Source organism: Arachis hypogaea, chromosome 14 (genome assembly GCF_003086295.3).
Source record: "Arachis hypogaea cultivar Tifrunner chromosome 14, arahy.Tifrunner.gnm2.J5K5, whole genome shotgun sequence".
Taxonomy (NCBI): domain Eukaryota; kingdom Viridiplantae; phylum Streptophyta; class Magnoliopsida; order Fabales; family Fabaceae; genus Arachis; species Arachis hypogaea.
This window is the reverse complement of record NC_092049.1, coordinates 137753776-137769462: the sequence shown is the minus strand read 5'-3', so window position 1 is coordinate 137769462 and position 15687 is coordinate 137753776. Positions and strand designations below refer to the sequence as shown.

Below are 15687 nucleotides of genomic sequence, written 5' to 3'. Positions count from 1 at the left end.
ATTTATTTATTTATATACACATCAAAGGGCTACATATGAAACATTAATTAGTAAATATATATAAAATGATAGCTCTTTAATTATAATATTTCGATATGTTCTCCTTGAGTTTAGGCCTTTCATGCAGTAATGGCTTATATACCTGGCAGGAACTTAATCTGTTTTTTTAATTATCTGAATTTGGATTATCTTAATATCTCGTTTTGCTTAATTATACCTTGATCACGTGATCATCTTTTGCTTGATATTTTGACTTTATCTATATATATACAGTGCATGTATTAAGAATAGTAGTGTGCTGCATGGCTAAAAAACCAGAAGAGGAATTTAGCTTCTTTATAACTAACGTGTTTAAAGTCAATTAAGAGTTTAAGACTGTTAAATGAATTTGAAAAAAAAAGTTTGGGTTAAATTGGTTCTTTTATATATACATATTGTAATGTTAAGGAGACAAAAGAAAATTGCCTAAATTTGTCTTATTTAGTATTTATTTATGAGCATAACTAGTAAATATTATTATTTTTTACCTATACTTGACCATCAATAATTTACACCTGTATTTACAGGAATTTTGTGCACAAAAAATATATAGTTTACACTTATATTTATTAAAATTTGTACATATGAATTAATACAGTTTGTACTTATATTTTTTAGAATTTGTACACATAAATTAATAAAATTTATTTATTAAAGATAATATAATATTTATGTTGATCAAATGATGACAAAAAATACTAAAAATTATTTATTCTAAAAAATTTTCTTTATTTATATTATTACAAGATACGTTAAATAAAATAAAAAATAATAAATTTTGATAATTTTTTATTAATATTTTTTTATTATTAAATATTTACCCCATATATATATAGTGGTTTAACCTATGATCATTAAATGATATATAATTTATATAATAAGGAGGCAGAAGCACATGATGCTGCTGGCCAACAATATAATCATGCATGTATGTAAGTATAAGCTAACCAGCTCGTACTTTTGTGAATAAGGATCTGTCTTTCACATGCAACAGCACTAATCACACGTGCACCAACACGCACTCAGAGAATTTATTTTAATTATTTATTTATTAGTCCTTAATTTTAATTTGTGGTTTTTTTTTTTCCTCAATTAAAATCTAATAAATTCTTGTTAGGATTGCTCTCTAATAGATAAAGTTTGTAAGGTCACTTTAGTATATTGAAAATTAAAATTTTAGACTTCTATTTATATTTAGTTATTAATTCCGTCCTATTAGATTATGAAAATTTAAGTAAAATAGATTATTATTAGGATTCAAATCAATAAATAGTTTTAATTTTTTATTTATTAAGCAATACATAATAAAACCACTGATTTATAAATAAAATATAAAATAATTAATATGATTATACTTATTTATGTGTATATAACTTACATAAAGTAGATAATGAAATAAAATTTTCTAATGAACTCATCAAAATTAAAACATATCCTCATACATAATGTATAAACTCTTACAAAAATACTTACAAATTACTTACTAAAAGTTTTCTTAAAAATTCAAATTTATTGCACTTTTGAAATATATTTCGAATCCCCACCGGATATATATACCACCTAGTTACTTTATTTGTAGGTGTTTGCTATGGTGTCTGAAAAGTATTATCTAATTACTAAAATAGGTAAAATAATTAATTTTAAATTTAAAAGTATAAAAGTTAAAAAAATTTAAATATTTTAAAGTTATTATAATAAATAATTTAGACAAAAGTTAAACACCAACCAAAGGAAAGGCACCATAGAATTGGCCTTATTTGTATTCGTTGCATGCTTAACAGTACAGTATATTTTTGCACTCTATATATAGTAGATTTTTCTTGTTTGAACATGCTTTGCTTGTACTCATATATAGGTCTTTGCTAGCTTAATTATTTACAAGACACTTGATTGATCTAATCAACAAGTAACTACTATGCTTTATAAAATCCATATGGTGTGATTATTACTAATGCGAATAATGAAACAAATGATATTTATAATGAGGTAAATCATGTGTAGTTGTTTTTATGTGAAATTAGAATGAGACTCGTACGATGTGCGAGACGGTAAATTAATGATAGTATATAATAAATATTAGAAATTGTTATGTTTTATAGAATTAAATTAAATGTGTAAACTAAAGTTAAATTTGAAAGGTGTTTTATTTAAAATAATTTGTAATACAAAAGATTTGGATGTTAGAATGGTACAAAGTGATATTTTTATTTGGTGGTTTGATTTTTATATTTGCTTTTGTTGATGGACTTAGTGTTCTTATATAGTGTTTGTCCTCCTTTTTCTTTATTAGTTGTTGTTTTCTTCTTTCTGTCGTAGATTTTTGTGAAGACATATTTTTTATGAATTGTTGAGTTGTATACACTTTCTATTATGTTGTTTGTTCTATCTTTGCATGCAGAGGCGAAGCTTAGTTCAGACAATGAGGGGCTATGGCTCCCCAAACTTTTATTAAAACAATTAGTAATACTTCTTCAAAAAATAAAAAATAGTTCAGTTGGCTCAAATATTTTAGTATAACTTAAAATACCAAAGTTCAATCTTCATCTCTTGCTTTTATTGCACAATAATTTTTAGTTTTAAACATTCAAAACATGTTGGATTTGGACTGAACTGAGTGTATTCGCATTTCGCAGCTCTCTATCCAATAAGCAACACTCATTCTACCTTTGAGTTCAAATATAAAAACTTAAGTATTTTTTATTTATGTAATTTAATATTATTTTATATTTTACTGTTTATTTAATTTAATTTTTTATATGATAAAAAATATTAGAATATTCAATAAGTATTGATATTATTGTATTTATATAAGTTGATAAAAAAATTGAATAAATATTATAAATTTTAATATTTGTCCTTCTAACTTTTTTTTTTACATATTTTACAAGATATATATTCAAATTTTTATATAAAATAATCATAAAAAAAATCAAAGAATTGATGCATTTTTTAAGAGGAATGCTAATATTTAAGAAGGAGAACATATAACTTTTACAATATTAACACCTGTAAATAGTTTTTCTACTTTAATGAATCACGAAGAAAATGAGATACAACCTTCAAAAATTTAAAGAGTTGCATCTGATGAATTTGATCTTAATTCTTTGGAACGAGACCCTGGAAAACGGCTTTAAATTTGGCAATATCACCCAAATCAGAGAGATGATGTTAGACGAACTTATCTTAAATGGGTCCATATCAAAAGCATCTTGACAATTATTCTATCTGGCCCCCCAAAATTTTATTTCAAGTTCCGCCACTGTTTGCATGCATGTTCTTCCTCCGAAGATATGTCATGAATTTGTATAATTTTCTTTCACCTTAATCTCTTGATGGGTATGTGATCTTCGTCTGATAATATTAGTGTTGGCGAAGTTGGTTCCTATAATTAATAAATAATTTAAATTAGAAATAAAAATGATGTCTTGAATAAGTAAATTTTTTCTGGAATATTACCTATTTTATTTGTTGCAATGGGTATTGAGGTTTAGTGTTTTTTGTTGGAACAAATGTCTTGGTAATAGTATATTGTTGACAATCTTTTTTGAGATTAAAATCATTTACTTTGACTTCAAATATAAGTGTAAGGTTGCACAAATTTTTCAATTGAGATGGTGTTTTAATGTCATTATTTTTCTGGAGTGTTATTATATTTGAAACAGTTGTGCCTAACACTTTTTTTTCTTCACCATCAAATAGTACAAAAATTATTGTAGCACTTTGATCGGAAATAAGTATTAGATTAGTAACTAATAATTTGATAGATAGGATTATGAAAAGTATATAGGATCACCTTATTATTGAAGAGAGTATATGATGATGATGGTGAATTGAAACTTAAATAAACGGTGGTTAAGATAGATCCCCTTTTTATTGTCTAAATAACCATTTTCCTTACACATTATACTTGAATTATACCTAGTTTAATTACTATTAATCTAGTTCAAGTTCAAGTGATTTAGCATAAATCGGCCCAACAGAAACTACATATATGCAATAATTCAAATAACCATATTCTGTAGCTAATTACATTAAACCAAATTCGTGATTACTTCCCTAAATCTTAGTACCTTACTACCACAACCCACATTCCACTTAACAAGGTCAACGTATCAAATCTAAAAAACACAATTTCTGGCATTTCGACAAATTCTACCTGAAACCACGGATCCACCTGGAAAAAAAATCGGAAGCAACAAGCAACAAGAGATTCTAAAACCTCAACACTATATAAACTGAAACAAAAAATTAACGCAATTTTAAAATATCACTGCGTGAAGTTGGAAGATGGAAGAACTACAAAAATTGAAGTTGCTGAGAGGACATGTAAACATAGTAATCCGAAAGAAAAAAGCTAGAAACAAAGAGAAAATTAAAATTGAAGGCGAGAAACTGCTGATAAGAAAAGAGTTGAATGAAATGAAACTTACGAGAACTTAGATCGGCGAGAAGATCGAGTAGAGAAAGATGAAGATAAGAGCATAGAGAGTAGAAGATCGAAACTCTAATTTTTGCAGCAGAAAAAAAAAAAACCGATAATGTGTTGGATATGGAAGATTTTTTTAATTTTTTTTACACCAATTTCTGAGTAAAATTGTTTTCTGCGTTGTCTTTGCAAATTTTCTTTGTTTCGTACTTGGTGGATGCTACGGTGAGAATGAAAACTTTTTTCCATGGTTCTGAAAAATGTTAATATTAATATTCATGTAGTTTCTACAAAAATTTATGACATAAATAATTTTTATAATGATATAATTCCATTCTATATTTATATCAAATAGATACATATAAATTTAAGAATTTGAAAATATAACCTTTTAATTAATGAATATTTTGAGTCTAATTATATTAAAATAATTAATATTATTTTTTTCTAACTGTACTATTTCCTTTTTTTTTTTGTGGTATTATTTCTAACTGTACTATTACTACAATACTACTATTCCCCTTTTTTCCTTTTCAAAGTTCTTTTGAGTTTTTAATCTAAAAATTCATGCCATACTAACAATAAAAATCAATGTAAGTCACCAAAAAAAATAAAAATCAATGTATTGGGCCCAAGTCCTAAATTTCACTATCTAATCTCCCTTACCAACCCACACACCTAATGTTAGTTAATGATATTTCTCCCAAACAGATAATGAGAACATGACACAAAAACAAAAACTAATAACGAGAACATTAAGGCAGTTCACAGCCAACCCAAAAACAGTGTCCCATGAGCAAACCGTCTCCATACCCATGTTGCACTAATATGCACATGCTTACTTTTATGATCAACACCAAAAAACTTTATTTATTTTTACAAGTTCAAATTATTTGCTCTAAATAATTAATGTCAATGAGAGTGTGAGACCAAATAATAATAATAATAATAATAATAATAATAATAATAATAATAATAGTTAATTCATTTTAAAATTACTATTGTTCTAAAAACAAAGATAAACTAACTTTAATGAAGGGAGTTAAAATACCAAATGCAACTTTTTTATTAATTTTTTACCATCTAAATATAGTGCTATTATTAGCAAATTATAGTTTTCTTTTCTAGAATGATCATGCGTTGTTATAATAAATTGAGGTAAATGTTAATATAATAAAATAATATTTAAATTATAATTTTACAACAAGGTTATTAAAATAAAAACAAAAAACATAAATTTAATGTTATTTTATTTATAAAAACAATATCACAGTTAAGTTTTTAATCTTTAATAATATGAAATTAATACCTATATGTATAAATAGGGTTAACTATCAAAAAGTCCCCAAATTATTTAAATGCTGACAAAAATATATCCAAATTTTACTATCGATAAAAATGTCTTTAAATAATTTAAAAACGTAATAAAAATGTCCAACAGTAAATATATATTTACAAAAAAAATCTTAAAAATTGAATTTTGATGTGAATTTTTACAAATATCAATATTTAATAAAATAAATTAAATATTAAGAGTACATAAAGAATACATTATAATTATTAATTATAATATTAATAGAAATTTTTAATGAATAAAAAATAAAAAATTAAAAACTTTTATGTATTCTTACCGTAATTAATTACTGTCAACATTAAATTAACATTTACTGATATTGTGAATGAATTTTTCTGCACTAATATTTATCTATGTTTTGTTAAACATTATAAATATTTGGATAGAGATGGAGATTGGAATTCGTGATTTACCAAGAGTGCCGTGTTCTTTTTATTATTTTTATGATACGACTGTAGGGCATGTCGTGTCATCCCTGGACTCAGAGGAATTCCCCTACCCCATTTGCAGGCTGGAATAGAGGATCCACACGACTCTGAGTTTGAGTTTGGCGATTTCTTACCTCCTGATGAGTTTGCCATCTATGTTCTGGCTACATTACATGTTTTATCTCGAGCTGCCTCGTGTCCCTCCCACAGGTTATTGTCTTCAGTCCCGGTATCTTTTAGTCCTATTCCATAGAGTTTGGATGACCGTTCTTCTGATAACATTGATTACGTAATGAAAGATATGTCTATGCTTTTGATATTGATATGTAGTGAGAGGTATGTCTATGTTTTATTCAGTAATTTATTTTATTATTATTAAACCACTTTTTTACCTTAATTCATGAAAATAATTAAAAAAAAAATCTCCAAACCTATAAATTTAGTTTAATAGAATACATAAATTTAATTTTAATTTTAATTTTTATTATTTTATCTTATTTTATTCTTATTTTATTTTTTATTTTTTATAGACAAATATTTTATATATATTTAATTTTATTTTCATAAATTTTAATCAATCAAAAATTTTATTCTTTATCTTAACGTACTCTTTACGTACTCTTTCAGTTTTATTAATTATATCTCCAGCAGCATGATGTTCCTTCCCAGATACTGGTGTCCTCAACCCAGTATATGGTATCTTCAATCCTTCATCACAGAATTCGAATGACATCACAGGATTTTCTGGTGGTATTGACATGTAAGGACTGTTAATCAAAATACATATAAAAAAAATATAGTTTTGGAGGTTTTAAAGATATATAATGTTTTTAATAGTGCATTTTCTTTCAACTTAGTCCTATAATATGATATTTCATGTATGAATAAGTTATTGATATTATTTATTAGTAAGAAACTAAATTTTTAAAATGACCATATTATTAACACACAACTACACAAGACAGAAATAAGCACCAAAATATTATGGGATAAAACATTATTTTAAAATAATATTATTATTATTAATGACATATAAAATATTAAAATTGTATTAACGTTAATTGAATTATATTATTAGAATAAAAAATTACAAAAATTAAAATAAGTGAAATTTATTAATTTTAATTAGTTAAATTAGTATAAAATAAAAAAATGATTAATCAAGTTAAATAAATCAAAAAATATTACGGAACAAATATCACAATAATTATGTTATTAATTAAAAAAATCAATTTAAATTTTTATTTAAAATAGATAATTAAAAATTACCAATAAATAAAAAAAATAAAATATAATAAAAAATAATTTTAGTAGTATAAATATTTAAATTAAATTATTTTATACAGTTTTTTTCTTTTACCTTATTATAATTTAAGTTTAGAATAACAGATTTTATAATTTTAAAAGTATGTAATTAGTAACCACAATTAATGACAAAAACTAATAACAGTTTTTTTATGTTTTTTCTTTTATCATCATTAAATTTCAAGTATTTTTTAGACATAATTTAACACATGGTCAAATAAGGTTTTTTTATTTAAATAAAAAATTTATTATTTATCATTTTTATTAAAAGTGGGAAGAATAATTATTATTTTGTGTATTATTGTATTATAATTTTGCATTTTATGCTAGAAATGGGAGGGGGAAATGAAGGCTGATTTTTTTAGAAATGAAGAAATATCGTGCGTATTTGTGTAATAATACTCTTTAACGACAATTTGGTGTGTTTCTCTCTCTCTCTCTATATATATATATAAAATAGTCAAAATTATTAAAATTTATTTTTTAATTTATCACTTAACTATTAATTTAAATTTTTTTAATTTAATAATCCAACAATATATTTTATCTTATATTTTTAAATATTAATAAATAACTAATAACAAAAAACAATCAATTATGATAATCCTCTAACATTTCCTTCTCTATATATATATCGTCTTTATGTGCGACAAGAATTTAAAATTAATATTTCTGTATCTTTTTCTATTTTGTTTTGTTATGTATTGGTGCTTTGTACACGATAAGTAATTATATATTAAAAATGATTTGAAGTATTATATTTTCTTAAATAGTTAAATTTATTTAGGAGTAAGTATGATTTTGGTTCCTAAAGTTAAAGTTCAGAATCGAAATCGTTCCTGATGTAATTTTTTATTTAAAATCGTCCTTAATGTTACATTTCATTTTAAAATTGTCCTTTCTAATAATTTTTTTTGTTAATGACAAAAGTACCCTTTTTTTACCATCTCATTCTTCTTGTTCTTCTTCTTCTTCCAGGAGAAGCTTGTTCTTCTTCTTACAGAACAAACAAATCCTTCTTCCATTAACAAATTAAAAATACCAGGAACAAAAACCAGATTCAACAAAACCAACAACAATTCAGGAAAGAAAAAGAACAAAACCAATGAACAGCAATTCAGAAATCAAAACAAGAACAAAACCAATCAACAACAATTCAGAAATCAAAACAAGAACAAAACCAACAATGATTCAACAAATCAAATTCAGATTCAACAAATCAAGTTCAGATTCAACAAAGAAGATGCATATGCAGAAGCACTCAAGCAGAAGCAGAAAGTAGAAGACGAAGCAGAAGATGCAGAAGCAGAGCAGCGGCGAGGCGGCGTAAAGCAGTGGCAAGAACGCGGCGGTGAGGAGCAGCGGAGCGGAAGCCGAGGCTCTCTCCCTGGCTCGCGACGGCGACGGCAGCTCCAAGCTTCGCCGGTGCCGGCAGCTCCAAGAAGAAGAAGGAAGCAGATTCAGAAGAAGAGGCAGAACCACCGTACCGGAGCAGCGGCGTGGTCAAATCGGCGGCGACGGCGAGCCCTAGCGGCGTGGTCTCCTTTCTTTCGGCGACGGTGACGGCAGCTCCAAGCTTCGCCGGCGCTGTCCCCCTCCCCCCTTCCCCTTCCCCCTCCCCCTCTTCCCTTCCCCTTTTCCTTCGTATACCCTTTTCTCCCCCCCCCCCCCCACATGCATTTTCTTCCTCCCCCAACACGCGTTTTCTTTTATTTTTTTTAAATTTTATAACTTTTATTATTAAAATAAGAATAGGGGTAGTTTTGGAATAACATAAAAAAATTTATTAAAAGGGACGATTTTAATACGGAAAAAAACGTTAAGGATGAAAAATTACATTGGGGACGGTTTCGATTCTGAGTCTCAACGTTAGGGACCAAAACAGTACTTACCCCATTTATTTAAGTTATGCTCACTAATAATAAATGTAAATACTCACTGTTTGGAATGGGTAAAGGAATTAAAAACTGCTCTGCTACTAGAGTTTTTTTTTTTGTTAAGGTTTGCAAAAAAAATTCAAATTTTACAAGTTTTGCTCATAAAGTGCTTAAAGATAACCATGGCAGCTTCGCCTACTTATCAAGATTACGATAAATTCATACATGAGAATAAAGGGGATCAGGTTTTTCACTTTGAGGATGAAGATATTAAGGAAGGAATGGAAAAATGCACAAAAAATTTGGTGTGCAGACTCATGGTAAACAGACAATTCAGTGTTGGAACTATTAAAGTGGTACTATATGCTCTATGGAGACAACCAGAGGGCTTCAAGGTGATGAACCATGGAAGGAATCTATTCCAATTTTTCCTTGAAAAAGAAATTGACCTGGTTCGAATAAAGAAGGGAGCATCGTGGCCGTTTAAAAATTACATTCTAAACCTACAGAAGTGGTCCGTAGAGATTGAGATTAATGAGAAAGAATTTACTTTGGTTTTCATATGGGTGCATATGTGGGGGCCACTTGAGCAATACAAGACGGTAGGTTTAGGGAGAAAGGTGGGAGAAGCGATGGGAAAGGTCATATATGATGATGTGTTCACTATGAGAGGGAAAGAAGAAATAATTCTCAAAATTCAAATACTGTTGGATATAACTAAGCCTTTGAGAAGGGTTTTAAAAATTGCAAGTAGAAATAACAAAGTGATAGAGACTCAGATCAAGTATGAAAGAATTGAAAACTTCTGCCACTACTGTGGCTGTGTAGGGCATGAAATCAAAGCTTGCGGTCAATATTTGGAGGACTTGGTGAATGGAAGTCAATAGGAGGAACAGTGGGGACCTTGGCTACAAGCTGAACAACTTGGGAGAAGAACTAGGAATCAAAAGGAAAATCAGCACCCAAATTGGAGAATCAAGGCTGAAGAAGGGAGAGAGAGAGATCAAACAAACCAACACCGGTGTGTTTAATCAAAGGTTTTGCCAACTCATCTGTCCAGGATAATAATTCACAAGTGCGAGAGGAAGAAGATGAAGTGCAGAGCAGAAAGAATTGTAATAATACAGTGGGAGAAAATGGAAGTGCATTGGAGGATCAAAATATTTTGGGAAACAAGGAGAATGTGGATGAAAATAGAGCTGAACAAATTCACAAAATCAATTTGGATTATACATTTTTCATTGGAGTAGGGGAGGAATCTGGAGGTAATAAGAGGACAGGAAGAATAATATGAAACATCTAGCAAGGAAGAAATATTCTTTCAAATCAAATTTGGAGTTTAAGTGACAATCTAAAGATGCTGGTGAAGACTCACAAAATAAAAAATCATGCTCGGAAGAACAACATTTGGCTAAAAAGGGAGAGGGTGCCGTCGATAATTTGGTACCCCAAGAGACATGAAGATGGAAATGTGGAACTGTCCGGGTTTGGGAAAATTCCTGATATTCCTGACAGTTCACAACATCAAAGGAATTTTTAAATCTCATTCCTCCGAGATTTTATTTTTATGCGAGACAAAGAACAATTCCTTGACAGTGGAAGGTGTGCTGCAAAAATTCGAATACAATTCTGTGTTCTTAGTGGACCAGATTGGGTTGGAAGGTGGTCTTGTGAAAGTGTGAAAAGATAATATTCAAGTTCAGATTCTCAAACATGATAATTTTTTCATCCATTTCACAGCTGATGATCAACAAGCAGAGCAAAAATGGGAGGTTATAGGAGTGCACTTGAGTATGGAAGAGGTGAGAAGGATTGAGCAATATAATCTAGTGTTACAGCTTATGGACATTGGTGGAGATAAATTAGTTATCATAGGAGATTTTCAATGCAATCAAAGCAAATCACGAGAAGGAGGGTGGCAGAGCAAAATCAAGTATTTCCATACAAAAATTCAATGATTTCATCAATGATGGAGGTTTAATTGATTTGGGTTATGAAGGGAATAAGTTCACGTGGAGTAGTCGGCAATTCAGAGGAAAGCTTGTTAAAGAGAGGCTGGATAGAGCCTTAGCAACTAATGCTTGGAGAGATGATTAGCCGAATGCTGTGGTCATGCACTTGGAGGACACAGGATCTAATCATAGACTAATTTTATAAAGTTCAGAGATGGAAAGAAAGAGATTTAAGAGAAGATTCAAATTTTAAGAAAGATGGTGTGAGATGGAGGATGTTACTACCATTGTGAAGTAGGTTTGGAGAGAAAGAGCGGAGGGTTCACCAATGTTTCAACTTGCAACTAAACTGAAAAAATGTAGACATAAACTTGTGGATTGGCAAATGTCTTCCTTCTCTAACTCTAAGGTCAGAATTCTTAATATCAAAGAGAATTTGGCTAAAGAAGTAGAAAAGGGAGAGCATGCCAATGGTACCATAATCCAAAACCTAGAGGCTGAATTAGAGGAAGCTCTGAACCAAGAAGAGAGATATTGGCGAGAAAAATCTAGAGTTAATTAGCTGAATTGGGGCAATCGAAACGCTAAATTCTTTCACTCCAAGTTTCAAGCAAGGAATATAAGAAATAGAATATAGTCTTTGGAGGACGAAGAAGGGAATACAGCAACAGAGGTGGAAGAAATAGCAAAAACAACCCAGAAGTATTTTGAGACTCTTTTTACCTCAAGCAACCTGAAGAACCCAGCCGAAGAGATTCAGGGTATTTCAAAGAAAATAGATGCAGTGACTAACTGGAGGTTAGTCAGACCAGTGACAGAAAAAGAGATCAAAGCGACAATTTTTTCTATCAACCCCTTCTCTGCATGTGGGGATGATGGATTCACTGCTAAGTTCTATTAGACTTTTTGGAATGTGATTAAGGAAGATGTCATCAGAGCAGTTAGAAATTTTTTCTCTAGAGGTAAACTACTTAAGGCTTTTAATCACATAAATATCTGCTTAATTCCTAAAATTTCAAATGCTAGTAATATGAAGCATATTAGACCTATAAGCCTTAGTAGTGTATTTTATAAAATTATATCTAAGATCTTGGTGCATATGTTGCAATTTGTTATGAATAGATTGATTAGTGATACACAAAGTACTTTTGTTAAAGGAAGACTGACTAGTGACAACATATTAATTGCACATGAAATTATGCATTTTCTAAAGAACAAGAAATATGGGAGTCATGATTTCGCTTTGAAGATTGATATGAGTAAAACATATGATAGGGTGAAAAGATCTTTCATATGGTCTATGATGAGAAAGCTAGGCTTTTGTAATAAATAGGTGGATTGGATTAAGGAGTGTGTGACGACAGTTTCTTATTCTGTTACTGTGGATGGTCAACCTCATGATTTCTTTAAACCATGTAGAGGGGTGCGACAAGGCGACCCCTTCTCCCCTTACCTTTTTCTATTTTGTGCATATGAACTTTCCCATCTACTCCACATAGGAGAACAGAGACAAGAATTTTTTGAATTGAGACTTAATCACCGATGCCCCAAAATCAATCACTTATTTTGCATATGACTCAATACTGTTTAGTAAGACTGCTGAAGAAGATTGTCGGGGACTAATTCAGATTTTACAGAGTTATGAGGAGATTAGTGGTTAGAAAGTCAACTTGGATAAATCATCAGTGTTCTTTAATTAGTAGAAACACACCAGTGCATGTGCGAGATTCCCTAGCTAACATACTCCAAGTTTCTCATATTGGCAATCAAGATAAATATTTAGGATTTTCGTCAGTCATCTAAAGGTCTAAAAGGGCTACATTTAATTACATAAAGGATAAGGTTATACAAAAGCTTCAACACTGGAAAAGGACTTTACTTTCATCAAGTGGCAGGGAGGTGTTAATCAAAGTCGTTACAACTGTTGTACCACTTTACACCTTAAACTGCTTCAAACTTCCGGAAATGCTACTCGAAAAAATTCAGAGGGTAATTCAAGAATTTTGGTGGGGACAAAAGGAAAGAGAAAGGAGGATGCAGTAGATAAGTTGAAGAATTACTTTTAGGCCGAAAGAATAAGGGGATTGAACTTCAAGAATCTAAAAGCCTTCAATCTTGCTATGTTAGCTAAGCAAGGGTGGAGACTACTGACTAGACCTAATTTCCTGATTTCTAAGATTTATAAAAGTAAATACTACAGATTTTCTAATTTTCTACGGACTGAGACAGGAACCAATGGGTTGCAAAACTAATGCAAATGTAGAATACACTCTACAATAGGTTGCAAAACTAATGTTACCAAACAGACAATAGAATCAAACAAAAAATAAAAGAACATTTCAGTCAAGAAACAGCAGAGGTAATTGTTAACACAAAAATTATAGAAGGAGAAAACTACATTACCTGACTGAAGGAGAAGAAACGAAGTTATTTAGTCTCATCTGGTTATAAACTTGCATTTCAGATTTATCATCCTCTAGTAGAATTTCTCCCTGTTCAGTGCCAAAAAAAATCTATATGGCCAAAAATATGGAATCTCAAAAGCCAACCCAATGTAAAGAATTTTGTATGGAAGCTAATGCATAATGGATTACCAGTCAAATTAAAGCTCCACACTCGAATTTCCCAAATTAACCTTATCTGCCCACAGTGTAACTCAGCAGAATAATTGAACTCATATTGTTTGTTGGTCTCTCCAGATTCAGTAGAAGTTTGGAGGCTATTGGGTATTCATCTCCCATCAGTTACCAATGAGCCTTGTAGTGATGGAAAGAATTACAAAATCAGAACAAAGGAAGAAGACAATTGAAGGAGAAAAAGGAACTTGTAGTTAACTAAGCATGGCAGATTTGTAAATCCATAAATGAGCAAGTTTTCGAAAGTAAGAGGAAGTTACTTGTGGAAGTTGTTAACGATGCTAGAAAGTTCATGGAAGAGTGCACTGCTCTTTGCCTTTCCATTTCCTTTTCTTAAAGATGACTTTACCAATTTCTTTTATTACTTCAATTGATAGTTATTTTAATTGATTGGTGAAACTTTTTCATGTTTGGCATTATTATGTGTGATGTCCGTTTTTGGACCAATTTTTATTCAATGAATAAAAGTAACTATCTTGAATAAAAAAAACCTAAAACAGATAAATTTTATATTTATTACTTGTAGTTTCATTGATATAAGATCGAGTGAGCATAGTCCGAGTTTGAATTTGAATCTTCTAGATTTTGAATTTTTAAGGGGATAAAATGTGATTTTTTACTCTTAATCTGAATCTTCTAAATTTTGAATTTTTATTTAATGGGATAAAATGTGATTTTTTACTCTTAAGTTTTTTTCTTGGTCTCACTTATAAAATAAAGAGTGAACTATCAACTCAATCCCTATCCGTTTCTCAGAATGACAACGCAATCCTTTAAGATAAAAACGATCCACTTCGGTCCCTATCCTCTATTTTCGTGACACAATGCGGTCCTTGTGGGTGTTTCTCCGTCAACTCTGAACAGAAAATGCCGACGTGTCAGGTGTAAGGCTGAGTTGTCACGTCATGCTTGCTGAGGTGGTCCTTATGTGGACAATCAGAAATAGACAAGGGCCTAATTGTCTCTAAATTCAAATTTGTTAGGAGTTTATTTGTCTTTATTCTTGAAACAATATCTTTTTTAAATTATTTTTTTATTCATTATATTAATATTCTTTTATAATAAATTGTTGAATATATAGTATAATAAATATAAATTAATTAATAAATTATTTAAATTTAAAAATATTATTTATTATGAAATTAAATAAATAATTCTCAAATATAATTTTTAAATATATAAATAATAAACACTAAAATACGGTTAATATATTAATAATAATAACTCTATGATATACTACTAGTATTATGATCTAGATAATTTTCACAATAAAATAAAAACTAATAAATACATTATTTGATATATAGTAAAAAATTTTTGAGTAATAACAAACTTAATTTTTTATCTTTTTAAACTAAATTAATAATTCAATTTGATATGTTTGCACTAAATTATACTATTAGTAGGATACTAAATTAAATTATTTTATACCGTTTTACTTTTTATCTTATTATAATTTAAGTTTAGGATAATAGATTTTATAATTTTAAAAATATGTAATTAGTAACCACAATTAATGATAAAAAAACTAATTCTAAATAGCCTTCATTTGTATTTTTATAACATAATTAAAGCACAATCTATAATTTTTATTTTGTTAGTATTTTTAAACTTTTTGGTTGAGTCATTGTATTTTACGATTGACAAATTTTAAAAAAAAATTGTGATGA

General features: G+C 29.0%; 1 long non-coding RNA gene across 1 annotated transcript; it reads right to left on the bottom strand.

The window, feature by feature from the left end:
- Nucleotides 1-3996: 3996 nt before the first annotated feature.
- LOC140178906 (uncharacterized) lies at nucleotides 3997-4708 on the bottom strand. The gene is made up of 2 exons (XR_011871899.1): nucleotides 4470-4708; nucleotides 3997-4213 (listed from the first exon to the last, which is right to left on the bottom strand). It is a non-coding gene; the product is annotated as an uncharacterized lncRNA (long non-coding RNA).
- Between the last annotated feature and the right edge of the window lie 10979 nt (nucleotides 4709-15687).